Source organism: Solanum pennellii, chromosome 1, assembly GCF_001406875.1.
Source record: "Solanum pennellii chromosome 1, SPENNV200".
In the NCBI taxonomy this organism is placed as follows: domain Eukaryota; kingdom Viridiplantae; phylum Streptophyta; class Magnoliopsida; order Solanales; family Solanaceae; genus Solanum; species Solanum pennellii.
In genome coordinates, this window is record NC_028637.1 from 53577473 (window position 1) to 53591275 (window position 13803).

Sequence of the window (13803 nt, forward strand, 5' to 3'; positions counted from 1 at the left end):
GTAATTTGATCATAGATGTTCTTGTGGTGATGACTTCCAGATTTTGGGGAAATAATAGATGTTGAATTTTAGAAGTTATTGAATTGTCTTTTATTAATGAGTTTAAGTCTTCCGCATTGCTTTATGTTGATATTAAAATGAAATGTTAAGGTTTAGATTGGTTGGTTCGCTCACATAGGAGGGTAAATGTGGGTGCCAGTCGCGGCTCGGTTTTGGGTCGTGACAGTGGCGGTGTTTACTTTATTGTCATTATATATGTGTTGACTATAGCCTTGAAGGCAAATTGATGAATATATGAGTATGTGGTTATGACGATCACACTATGTATAACTTATGTCTACTTTCCTATTCTAGTTGTGATCTATGATGTATGGCTATTGTATAAGCATGTGTATATCTATATTGGGGTAAAGTGTAGATGCTGTCATTGATGACTTATAATGGTTGATAATCCCTTACCTGTGTACCCCTATGGGAATGTGTGAATAGCTAAGGTTAGGAGTCTTGAATGTAATGTGAAGATTGTCTAGTCTCCTATACTAAATTGTGTAATGTGGTCTATTCTTGAAAGTGTGATATGGTCCTAGAGGATGGCTGCATCAATGTGTTGTTGATATCCATTATGTGATCATGTTGACCAATGTACACACACCCTCACACATTATGCATGCTTACAATGTAGTAATGGTTCATAGTGTCTAATGAAAGGTATTCTCATGTGCACTTGTGTCTACTACAATGCATGTAAGGTAAATATATGTGAAGTATGTTATGTAGTCCATTAACTAGGATGACTTAATAGGTTTACTAGTAAGTGCAAGGGTATGGGACCTTGTCTATACATTGCACATGTGTACCTTGATAGGATAGTTCCTAGGTTGGTCTTCTAAGTACATGAATAGGATTGTATGAAAAAATGTTATGAGTATGACTTATATGCTATGATGTTAAGTATATGATATGATGAAGTATGATTGTGCATAGTGTATTTGTGTGTTTATATGAAAGGATTGCTCATATAGTTATACACAATGACTTATGCATTGATATACGAACATGTGTGACATTTATGTGTTATGTGAAAGATTTGCTCACATATAAGTACACTTACATGTATGAAGATCTAGTCAATAGAGGATCCTTGAAAAGTGTGCTCAAGTGTATCTTAAACTAGATAGGTGCTTACTTATGCTATGTCTATGTGAAAGGGTTTCTCACATGATTTAGGTTGATGAACTCTCTATGACCTATGAGATATGCATATGAGGAGTCAATCTCCTAATCCTAATTTTATAAGATAAAGTTAATAAAGGCTTTTTAATAAAAGGGAACTTAGCTTAGAACCGAGTGAACTTGAAGTGAGGAGTGTCCCTTCCCATTGTAGGAAGGTTGGTAACCATAATCCTCATGAGGTGGATAACCACAATGCTTAAATAGGCATAAAGAGGGTTTCCAAAAGTGAATAATCATAATGCCCCATTGGGAATAAAGAGGATTTTCACATGTTCCTCAAAGTTCCATAGCTATGCTTGTCTCATAGGATCTAGCAAATGAATTTACTAGTATGCTAGCATGTGTTAATGTTATAACTTGGTTAGGTAAGAACACCTTCCATTGGTGTAAGGCTCTACAACACCAAATTCCATGTTTAGCACCCATGGTCTTAGTGTCGGTTAAAGCTATAGTTTCCCTAAAGTAAAATAGACAATGGAAGTAAAGTAAGGACCCTAACTAGGATAACCTAAGGGTAGTTTCTTAGTGTAGGTGGGGGTATGTGACTTCACCTATGCATTGCACAAGTTGCTCTTGAGGGAAGTCCTAGGAAGGTGTTATAATGCATGTGTCTATGTATATGTTCCTTATGCATAACTTTGTAGTATTTGTCTACTTGTTATGAAGATGTGCATGGTATGAGTCTATATGATGTGGTCTTATCCTTATGTGCATAAGTTGATCTGCATGACTATATGAAGAAGGTCTTGTGGGCATAAATGAAATTGTTTATATGGCCTTGTTGATATATGAGTTGGATGTTAAGGCTTGTGGTCTCATGATAGGTCTACTAAGTATGCGTGAGGTTATGGAGCTTTACATGTACATTGCACTAGTATATTTAGATTAGGATTATGAGTAAGGTTTTATAATGTTTTATGTATAGTGAAAATTGTATATGTGCAAAGTGGATACAGTTTACTGTAAAGTCATTTAGGTTTCTGCTTAAATGTGTCTATCATGTGCTATACTTCTTTGATGATATGTTATGACTTGTGTCGGATGTATGAATGATTCCTTGTGGCTTTAAGGTGATGCATTACACCAAGTATCACTAAAGGGTTACTTGTGATGTTAAGGAGTTAAATAAAAGATGTTCATTGTTAAGGCAAATAGGTAAAGTGACCCTAAAAGTGGGTTAAATTCTATATGTGATTTTATATGACGTTTGGATTTTGAATATGTCTATATGAAGCATGTGAATGATATAAATGCTATTCTATAAAGGTTTTATGAAGATTTACTCAAAAAAGCATGAAGTATGATTTCAAGAAAATGTCCTTTTAAATGCATGTTTTTGCATGGTTGTCATACTTAGTGCATTCTTCTACTAACTCCATTCTTCTCTACTTTTTACACAAAATATAGGTTATGGATGCTTAAGGGATGTCTTTAAAAGATGAGGAGCTTGATATGTAATTCCCAAGCTCAAGAAAAGGAATCCTTAAGTCCAAGGATTTCCTACTTATGGTTTACTTAAAAGTCTTGTAATTATACGGTAAAGTATTATGTTATAAGGGTCGTGTCTCTAAAGTACTCTTATGATGTTGAGTCTAGGATGAAAAAAAGATACTAGAGTCTTTAACTATGTACTATGATATATATATATATATATATATATATATATATATATATATATATGAAGAAATGTTCTAGCATATTATGTTCTAAGAAAGTTTTAAATTTTCCGCTAAATTTACCTATGAAAATGCGATGAATGATAACTATGGGCTTGTATAGGACCTCCAAGAGGTCAAGTACTCCATGTTACTTCTAGGGGATGCTCCCCGGATGTGACAGTGTGTGAAGGGATTGTATGGGCAATCGCTGCATAACTCACTTAAGTGAGACTTAGAATCACCTTTGGTAGGAGGATCTCATGTCTATATGTTTTGAGGTACGCTTGATGCTATTTGTGATGTTTGATACTTAAATGTGGTCCTTATACTTTTAATATGAAGATTTATTGAAAAAGAGTATATTTCTCATAAATGTCCATTTTCATGTTTTATGCATTAAGTCATATTTAGTACAAGTGTTTGTACTAATTCCATACATTTTTGTTATATCTAAAGGTGTAGGTGGAAGGTGAGACGCGTCTTGAAGAAAATCTTGGAATCTAGTTATCATTCTAGCAAAGTTGAAGTATGTCCTCACTTGACTCGAGGGCATAACTATCTTTAGATTTCTATCAATTCGAAGTATTGTAATAGACTAAGTATTTCTATATTGTATTGTATGGTCCGTGTCCCAAGTATTCTTGAGTCTAAGAATGGCATATATTGAGACTTAGTGTTTCTATGATTTTAATATGAAAGATGTTTTAAGATATTCGTGTGAAAAGCTTTAATTCTGCACTACTTTTCATACTTAAATATGCGATTAATGAAACGGAAGGGCTTGTATAAGACCTCCAAGAGGTCAAGTACGCCGTGTATCGACTCAAGAATGCCATAACTTCTATGGGGTACTTTGGGTCGTTACACACTCCTCACTCTAGTTCACTCGGTGCTAAGCTAGAGTCCCTTTTGAAATGTCTTTAATGTCTTTATTAATCATTATAACTTTATATAGGTCATAGGGTCTATCCCTTGTATAATCATCATCATCATAGCTCAATAAGAATTGCATGAGTATTGTCCTTTCATTACAATTCATATAAGCGAGGTTAGCACATTTACATAGTCACATCATGAAAAAGGCACATTGGTAAGTTATCACCATCCTTATAACATTTACATCTTAGCCGAAACCTCACAAATCATAGTGTATACTTCAATACAACATCATCACTTCATCACAAGTAACCACAATTGAAGTAAACAATATAGATCACAAGACTTACTCAATCTCCTTCACAATGCCATCATCAATGTATTACCATTAACCTCCAACTTAACCCAACAATGGTACAACAGCATCACATAATAGTAACCAACATAATATCAAGTCCAATTGAATCATTATACAACAATCCCTCACTAGTTCATAGCCTAGAATTGGAGACTTAGATCAAGCTCATAGTCTACTTTACCATCTAGGTCAATTACTCAAGAACTAGCATAATTGGATTACAATGCATCGAAATCAACTCATATTTAGCATAATAACAACATAGGATATTTATTCACACACTAACCAAGCAAATTGAATCAATACTATGCAATTCAATTCAAGATCACAACCTAGGGTTAAGGGGAATAGGTCATCTTCTACAAACTAGACCAATCCATCAAGAAATCACATCATTGAGTTATAGTACATGTTAATCTATTCATAATATCCAAAAGAAATCACAAACAAACAATTCACAAGATAAATTTCTTACTGGATGAAAACCCACTTGAATTTCATACTTTTGAAATCAATTTGATGGAACCCTTTGGGGAAAGAAGTCCCAAAGGCGAAAGGAATATCATATATTGTTGATTGATTAAGTTTAATGGAGAAACTTTGGTCTCTAGCATCCCTAGAACCCACCTCTAGCTTGGTCTTCAATGTGGTTTCTTTGGGAGAGAGAAAGAAGAGAGAAGGAGGAGCAATTTGGGTTTGGGAAATTATGAGGGTTAGGTCAGCTTAATTAGGTTAGGGTCTTTATATAGGTCATTAACCAACTTAATTATACCTCCCTTAACCCCTAACAAATTAACTAACCACCTAATTAATTAATTTGACCAAACTAAAAACGTGCAGCAAAATACAGTCTTCACAAACGAGACCACGATCGACGCCCCGTTTGTCAAACGACGGCCAAGGGACCAACCGTTCTGTTGGTCCGTCGTTTTGGTCAGAGATTGTCCAAAACAGGCCCTTCTCGAATTTGGTTAAGTGTCCATCAACGGTGGCCATCGACGCCCCGTCGATTGGACCACGCCTCGTCGATGGCCTTCGTTGGTGACACTGTTTTTTGACAGCTTTTGGCCAATTTTGCAAGGGTCCTGCTCAAGGGCCTTTCGTTGGTCCTTGGGGAGTCGTCCTCGTATGTTTCGAATATGAACTAACTCTAATACATGTTATACACCCTTCCACAAAATTTCATCACTTTCTGACTCCTAAAACTTAGTCAAATAGGCTAAGACACACTAGCACCTCATTGAACTAGTCTCAGGACGTCATGGACGTTCCTTGACGTTTTGATTTCTAGACTTCCTAAATGACTCAAATACATTATAATTGACCTTAATACAGTGTCTAAACCTTTTGACACCTATGTTAAGCTCTAGAACACGCCTTAGACTTTCGAAGTATTACATTATGCATTTTAATTGTCTAAATCAATGTAAAACTAAAGAACCAATATTCAATATTATTGTCATTCTTAGTGTTGAATTGATTTTTTTTTTGCATTAGTATTAATTTGATTTGATTTAAGTTTTATTATAATTATCAATATCTATGAACTATAATCTTTATTGGATCATTCCAAATTCTAAGTTTTAAACTTGAAATAATATATTAAAAGATAAAACTATGAAATAGTATAAGAAATATTTTAAAATGATATCAAAGTTAATATTTTTATGTATGAAATAAAATTTTAAGATTACATATATAATGTCGGGTTGGTTTTTTTTAGTTAAAATCAAACCAATCCAAATATAATTGATTTTTTTTTTCAATACCAAAACAAGTCAAACCAAACCACCAGTCCGATCTTTTTTTGGTTTGAATTTGTGATTTGATTAGATTTTCAGTTTGATTTTGTACACTCCTATTCTGAATATGTTTGACACAATAAATTATTGTAGTCTAGTAATTTTAGACTTCTTTAATGGATTTCAAACTCTTTATATGAGTTAACTGATAGTGTGTTTGCATCTCACTCTTTTTAAAAGATATTTTGTTCACTAACAATAATTTTTATTCTTTTTAGAAAAGATATTTGTTGTGTAATTTCTAAAACACCCTGCATAAAATTCGTTTTTCGGCCACTAAATTGGTGAACATATTATAATGTGTGAAAATAGTATGTGAGGAAACAACAACGTGATATACAATGGGATATTAGTTGTCTCTCGTGGCTAGTTGGCACAACACGTCGTGGTTCCATTTCATACCAACACGTGGATGTCAGACACTCCTTAATTGTACGGTATAAAGTACCTATTATATTCTCTCCATTTCATTTCATTTGTAGATTTTAGTAAATCAAAAAACAAAATTAATAATATTTTAATATTAAATAACTATGTAACGTAATGATAGCTGAATTTAAAATTTAAAATTATGACTAATACATTGATTTAATAAAAATATATGTTTATTTTAAATAATCTATAAATATATCAAATCGATAAGTACAAGATTATATGAAAGGAAGAAAGTATACATTAGGAACAGAAAAGTACACGGTATTTGTACTTAAACAATCCAGTTAGGTTTCCATGCATGTAGATCTTAATAATTATGACAATTGTATATGATCATATAAACAAATTATTTATTACTGTAATAATGAGAAACAGAGATTTGATTTTCTGTTTTATTATATTTTTTATAAATAAGAAAATATATGTAAAGAGTCAACATAAGCTATAATGTGCTTAAGCTTGAAGGAAGTAAATCAGAACTAAGATTTTTTATGGCTACGCGTTACAAATCAAGTGCATATGTTTTTTTAATGCACGTATATTTGAAGTGTAAAGCCTTGCAAATCGTGAGCCTAAAAAAAAACTAGTTATTTTATGTATATGTATAATTGCATGATCAACGTCTTTATCTAAATTGATACTTTCATCATCATATTTTAAAAAGAATTCATGTAACAAATATAGAGCAAAATCGATGAGTTTGTGTATCTTAATTTATAGTAAAAGTCGTTGATTTTGATATTTTGACAGAATTACGCTCAAGTTCATCTTTGAATCACTAGGAAGCAAAGTTTAATTGAAGAAGAGTGTTGTTTTCTGTTTTTTCTTTTTTTTCTTTATTTCTTATTATTCTTTTCCGAAGTTCATAAAGTGTCTACTTAAAATAAGAATTGTGTACATTGAAGCAATTACTATGTAATTGTTACCACTCCTATTTTAAATTAACACTTATTCCTTTTTTTTAATAATAAAAACTTCGTATCAGATCGATCCGCTACTTAAAACTTATATCTTCTACTACGTACATGGTGGACAAGACCTAAGTCAACAAACATTTAAAAAAATTATTTTGTACCAGGCACACTTATTGTCAATTGTATGAGGGCCTCTTTGGCTGCCATTTTGTATATTTTTGGATCCAGATACTGCCAACTATTCAGCTATTTCAGTTTTTTTACTTTTTTCCTCCTTCCATTTTAATCTTTCTGTTGCTTTTTCTTTCTTATCACGTATTGTCTCTTTTTTTTTCCAACTTTTTAACCCTCAAGTCTTAATATAATTTTAATTAAAATTCACTGAGAAATTTTGGATTTAAAAATTAATGATCGAAAAATTAAAATAATATGTATAATTTAAATTCAATTTTTGGATGATTTTGAAGAAACTAATAATAATTAAACTAAAAAATAAATTGTATTCTCACCAACAAAGTATAAATTCATATAGTAAACTAATTAAACTACTAAAATTCAACCGATCATAATTATTACATTTAAATATACAATCTAATTTTAACTGTTTGAATTTTGGTCTTTTTTGGATTTTAATCTTAATTACTCAATTCTTAATTCTTAAATTGTTTTAAATTTATTTTATAACCACTTAATATATCTAAATACTAAATGTTTATAATAATATGTTAATGATATTAAGACCCAATTTTCTTTTATTCTTTTTATATTTGTTAAATTCTTTATTTGCTTGGCATCAATACGATAAAAGTTATAATTTGTAAAACATTTTCTGTTAAAATAAATAAGTAAAAGAATTATTATTTTTATTCAAACAAATTAAGATAATAATTAAATTGACATTAAAAAAGATCTAAAAAAAATGAGCAAAGAAAAAGAGATTAGGAAAAGAGAAACAAAAGGTGAAGAAGGAAATGAAGTAAAGATCCCTACAAATAAAATATAATAATAATAAAATATCCCTTTATATAACTAGCACTAGTTGTATCTCTTACATAATAAAATTTTTTCAACATCAACTACATATACAATTCATATGACAATAGTTCGTGCGACATGTGAGCATCAAGCTAAAAGCTTACCCTTAAAGTTTTGCAAGTCCCAAATAGGAATCCAATCATATGTGGAAGGAATTCTTTCTTCAAACCTCATTCATTAATTCAGTAGTTACTTTTCGATTTCTCATCCTTTTAAAGAGGTTAACTCGAATTCATGTTTAAACTCATACATATAATTACACTTTATATCAATACTAGTGAATTTAACCGCGCTTCGCGCAGTGATAATTTTTGATATAGTTATCACTTATTAAAATTCAAACTTTAATCTAATCGATTGTTAATATTTGCTTTCCACTAAATTGTATCATTTGAAAGTGTGATATAATTTGAAGAAAGATTGATCCCTTATATTACCTTGTGTCATCAAATGGCATAAAAATATATTTACTCTACTTGAGCATGTGAAAGTAAATAATAATATTTGAATTTTTTCACACCATCTCTTTAATGGGTTTTGCTATATAATTTTTATCTTCCTTTTTTTCTATATTTTTAAATTGTTTTTCTCTCTTTTTTTGTTGACTTTTTTTATCCATCGCCCTTTTACAATTTTGTTCATGAAATATTATTTTCTTTAGAGTTGAATTCTGAAAGAAAATGATGTTGGAAGTAAAAAATTTTATCTTTCAGTAAATTCACCTTGAAGTTGAATTTTAAAATTTTAAAAATCAATAAAAATATGTTTCACCTTTTCACTTTAAATTATTTATAATTCAAAAAAAACTTTTATTTGTGCTCACAAAAAAAAAATTTTAACGATTAATAACTTTGAAATAATTATTCTTTATAAAATTCACAATTTTCACACTAAACAATGCATTAATCCTTGTCTTTTCTTTACCTTCATTTTTCGCATCCTTCTTTTTACCGTTACTTCTCTGCTCCTTTTCAAAATAAATAAGTATCTCCACAAATAATATATTTTATTGATTACAACATTACAAATTAATAATTTTATCATATGTCTATTTTGTGGGTGTCTGTTCATCTACTATTTTGTCAATGAGTATTACTGTACCTTATCCTTTATATAATTATTTATTTTTTTAAAAAAAAATGTTATATGACAAATGTTTGTAGCTTAAAAAGAGAAAAATGTTAATACTTGATATTAATTTATACTTCACCAAGAAAGTAATTATTTGGTAACACTAAATTAGTAGCATCCGAAAAGAAATCGGTAAAAAGATATCGTAATTAATAATATATGACGGATAATTAACTAAAATTTGAATGGTTTTCAGTAGAGTCTTTTTCTTCTTTGCATGTGTTGTAAAATCAAACTTTGTCATCTTTAATTTTTCACCTCTCAAGAAAAGTTTTGAATCCTTTTACATGTGATAGTTGTCAATACTTTAACAATTTTAAAGTTTTTGATAATCAATAAAAAAAACTTTCAATCAACTTGATTTGAACCTGCTAACTTAATTTCTTTTGACCTTATGATTCATCGAATTATAATCATAAGTAATTTGAGAATTTAAAATGTTTTAAAAAGAATGTGTAGAAAAAACTAATATTCATGGAACAAGATTCCTTTTTGTCAACAAAAAAATTATTTAAATTGATTAGTTCGTCCTGTTCATGAAATTAATAACATTCTACATTTTGTAAATTCTAACAATTTATCATCAAATTGTCTTTATGTGTAATCTAACTCTAAAAAAAAATATAGCATGCTAACAATCCAACTGAAAGCAAGGTATATAAATTAAGAAAGCTACATTAGGAAAGTGTACACATCTGATCTATGTATAGCACAAAATAATAGACTACGAAAAGATAAAAAATTAATTTAAAATGTATTTACTCATATATTAGTATACAAATTCATAGCCATTATAAGTCCTTTTATTTAATAGATTGATTATATATTTAAAATTGGAAAAAAAAATGAAAAGTAAAAATAAAGATAAATTATAATGGCAATATTACAAGAAAGTATGACATCAATTCGTCTATGTTTCAGTTTATTTTATATTATATATATTTCAACAGGTCTACACATTTAGTATTACAAAAATATGTAATAAGATATTTTTTAGTCAATAAGAATTATACCCAGATTAATCAATTCACAACTTTTCTTTAAATATATTGCATTTCACGTTCTTCAAATTTTTTTCCTTATCATTAATTCATCCATATCAGTAATGATCAACACTGAAAAAGAAGAAGAATATGTCAGATTAACAAACATAAAAATGATGAAAAAATTCCTTCTCATCAAATTATCTATATCAGATCAATACCGTAAAAAAGAAGAAGAATATGCTAGATTAACAATCAAATTAAAAGCAAAATAAAGTAAGCAAGTTACAACATAAAAAGAAAAAAAAATCCCAATCTATATAAGATATTTTTTAGTCAATAAAAATTATATCCAGATTAATCAATTTGCAACTTTTCTTGAAATATATTACATTTCACGTTCTTCAAATTTTATTCCGTATCATCAAATCATCCATATCAGTAATGATCAACACTGAAAAAAGAAAAAGAATGTCAGATTAACAATCTAATTAGGAGCAAAATGAGTAAGCAAGCTATAATATAAAAAGGAAAAAGAAATCCTTATCATCAAACCATCTATATCAGATTAATACCATAAAAAAAAGTATATGCTAGATTAACAATCTAATTAAAAGCAAAATAGAGTAAGCAAGTTACAACATAAAAAGAAAAAAGAAATCCAATCTATATATATAGCACAAAAACATAGACTATGGGAAGACACAAAATTAATTAACATATAATAACTCAAAAATTAATACATATTAAAAGTCATTACATGTACAAATTAAAAATAAGTAACGGTTGATTGAAAAAATGGAAGGGTAGATACATTCCTTTATAACCATTACACAACTTAAATTTGGAAGGAAGGATTAAATGTTTTAAATGCTTTAAATGCTCATAATGAGGGGAATTTTTTTTTTAAACAGATTTTTAATAGAAAAAAGATGAAAAAATTTGAAAATTATGGAAAAATTGATAAATAGTAATACTGGCCATTGAGGCATGCCACATCAGCAAACTGAGATTCAGCTTTATATATATATATAGATTGTTAGTACTTCAATAGTCGGCTTGTGTATACAAGTTTATTATTTAATTTATAGTCTTTCCTTTCTACTTGAATCTAGGTGCTCCAATCAATTGTTTTCCTAGACATGCACTGCATTGTCGAATTATTTAATGGCTATTAGTAACATGCTAAAGTAGCAACATTGATTGAAACTTCAAGAAACGAAAAAAGGTGAAAGGATATTTCATTGAAAAATCAATTTGACTTTTTAGGGTCTCACACAATGAAGAAGCAAGGAACGTTGTTCTTTCATTGACCTATTGAACACTTGGCACGCGTGATATGAAGCACGTGTTATGATGTTGTTACCTTATAATGTGTACTGTCTCATTCTTTGGATTATTCAACATCGTACAGACCTTGGTGTAAACACCTCCAAGTGTTTAACCCTAGTTACTCTCTTCAATAATCCTTAATTTCATTTTCTTAAAGAAACTCTTCTCTAACTCATAAAATAAGTCATAATATGGCGGTGAAACTCATATCTTCACGTTCCTCAACGTAAGAGGTGATTGCTCATGTGAGAGAGTCAATCTCGCAACTTGTTTGACATACTTTATCTTTTACAAAATATTACATGCATATTATATTTGAATATAAATTCAATAGTATTATTTAGAAGAGAATATTATAACAACCAAGTTATTTTACAATTCTGAAATATCATCAAATACTACACAAACCTAGAGCCTTGACATGTTTTTCAAAGAAGTCTCTCGAGATGACCTTCGTAAAAGGATCAGTTATCATTTCGGGTTATGAATGTATTGCAAAGTTATTTCTTCACTTGTCAGTACGTCTCTCACAAAGTTATATTTGATGTCAATATCTTAGGATCTTTTGTGTATGCAATAGCTGCTTCACTATCACAATATCGAATTATGGGACCCTTACAATTCTTTGCATGTTCAAAGAATCTCTTTAAGCAAACAACTTCTCGTACTGCAGAGGCACAAGTCAAGAATTCAGATTCCATGGTTGAAAGAGTTGTGTAAGTTTTCTTCTTACTTTTTTATGAATTAGCACCATCATTTAGTAAGAAAGCATAATCGAATGTTGATTTTCTATCATTCCTACCTCCAACCTAATCAGCATATTTATTACCTCTTATAATCAGATCCAATATAACATAGTGTATGATCTGCAGTAGCCTTCAGGCATTGGAATATTTTCTTTATTACTTTCCAACGTTCTCTTCCAGAATTGGATAGCTACCTGCTAATTAGACTGACAGCATAACAAATGTTTGTGCGATTATATATCATAGCATACATCGAACTTTCAACAGCTCTAGAATAAGGAACTCGAGACATGCCTTCCATTTCTATTTCAGTCTTTGGACATATTTTAAGGCTTAACGTTTCAACCCTTGCTACGGGAGTATCCATGAATTTACAACTACTCATTCAAAAACGTTCCAATACACTACAACAAAAATAACTTTTAGCGGCATTAGATATTGACACTAATAAAGAGTGTTAAAGTCTTTACCGGCATTAGTTAAGTGTCATTAGAACCAATGTCGCTAAAGGCTTTAGGGAAATATACAAAGAGTGACAATTGCCGCTAAAAATACATATTTAGCGGCAAATAAGATTTAAATGCCGCTAATGGTCATTTTTGTAGTGATACGTTCTTTACATAAGTTTGTTGAGATAAACTAAAAATTTCTCGGAACGATCTCTTTTGATCTTAACAACCAATACATAGTCTGCTTCACCCCTATCTTTCAAATCAAATGATTTTTTGAAAGCCCAGACTTAACAATTATCACATACTCCAAATTATTTTCAACTAGTAAAATATCATCTACATTGAGAGAAAGAATTATAAAATTTTTATCAGACTTTTTCACATAGATGCAATAGTCTTCATCGATCATGGTAAAATAAAATAACATTACTTCCTTATGAAATCTCAGGTACCACTTCCTTGAAGATTACTTTAGGGCATAAATTGATCTTTTCAATTTACAAACTTTCTTTTCTTGGCTCAAAAACGAAACCTACTAGTTACTCTATGAAGATTTCCTCATTTAATTCTCCATCGAGAAAAACATTCTTCACATTCATCTGGTGTAGTTCTAGATCAAACGTGCAACAATATGACACGACCCAAAACCGGGCCGCGACTGGCACCCACACTTACCCTCCTGTGTGAGCGAACCAACCAATCTAAACCTTACCATTTCAATTTAATATCAACAGAAAGTAATGCGGAAGACTTAAACTCATTAATATAAAGACAATTCAATAACTTCTAAAATTCAACATCTATTATTCCCCAAAATCTGGAAGTCATCACCACAAGAACATCTATGA